Raw genomic sequence first — 1,204 nt, forward strand, 5'->3', positions numbered from 1 at the left:
AATTCATCTTTTTCAAAATTGGTTATAAATTTTGAGGTTTACAGTTGAATTGTTACAGTTATACAATATTTTACTCAGTATAAACCCTGTAAGACATAAAATTGAATGAGTTTTTAACCTTTAAAAAAGATCTACAGTTCATTTTAAAATATACTGTTTCTTACAGAAATACTCATTATTTTTGTTAATAACACTTGAATATTGGCGCATGCATCTCTAATCTATATGTATCTGATTTTTACTAGTCATGGTCAGTTGCTCTCAGATCTTATGCTACTAACACTTAGATGTTTGCACATGTGTCTTTAATTGCTATGTATCTGATTATTACTAGTCACAGTCAGTTACACTAGCATCCTTAGTATCTGAGTATGAATGTAAAGTCATCAGGTAGATTTCATTGGTAATGTTTATCACATCTACATCATCAATTTTTAAACTTCCCCAGACTGGGTTTCATCTTCAGAACCTTCATCTCCAGATTTCTCCACTGGGGGCCTGGAGGACATTTTCTTCTCTGAAGAGCTTTCTGCTTCCTTGTCTTCTTCTTTGGGAGAAAGGGCCTTATCTTTAGAAGCTGTGAGGCGACCCACGTTCCCTTTGCCTTTCACGTGGTGTCACTGTAGCCTTTAGCTGTGGTTTGGGCACTTTCTTCTCTCTTCTCTCAAGTTTGGATTTCTTATCCATCTTTTTGTTTTTCTTTTTTGAACTACCGTAGTCAATATCATCATAGTCTTCCATTAGGAGATCTTTGCTGCCAGAATTCTCCTGGAAGGGTCCTTCATCTTCTTCCTCTGGTTCTTCCTCACTCCCCACATCTTTCAAGAACATCTCTCTCTCTGTGTTTAGAAGCTGCTTTAGATCCTGCCTGCCGTTGCTGGTGCACATTTAAAAAAATATTTTGTTTATTATTTTTTAAATTATTTATTCAATAACCACACAATCAGAAGAAGCATTTCATTACAATAGCATTGACATATTCAATAACTATTTCCAGAGCTAAGATAAATCTCCTTCAAAATTGGCTGTAAATTTTTAGGATTACAGTTGAATTAATACAGTTATGCAATATTGTGCTCAGTATAAACCCTTTAAGACATAAAATTAAGTGAGATTTTAACCTTTTAAAAAGATCTCCATTTCATTATTAAAATACACAGTTTCATAGAGAAAAATTCATTTCTAATGCAATTGACACTTACAT

The 1,204-nt window shown here is 33.6% G+C and overlaps 1 pseudogene; it reads right to left on the minus strand.

Annotated features, from left to right (window-relative positions):
• Positions 1 to 434: 434 nt before the first annotated feature.
• LOC103725424 lies at positions 435 to 889 on the minus strand (annotated as a pseudogene).
• Positions 890 to 1,204: the final 315 nt, after the last annotated feature.

The sequence above is a fragment of the Nannospalax galili genome, unplaced genomic scaffold (genome assembly GCF_000622305.1).
Source record: "Nannospalax galili isolate Female #2095 unplaced genomic scaffold, S.galili_v1.0 scaffold7, whole genome shotgun sequence".
NCBI lineage: Eukaryota > Metazoa > Chordata > Mammalia > Rodentia > Spalacidae > Nannospalax > Nannospalax galili.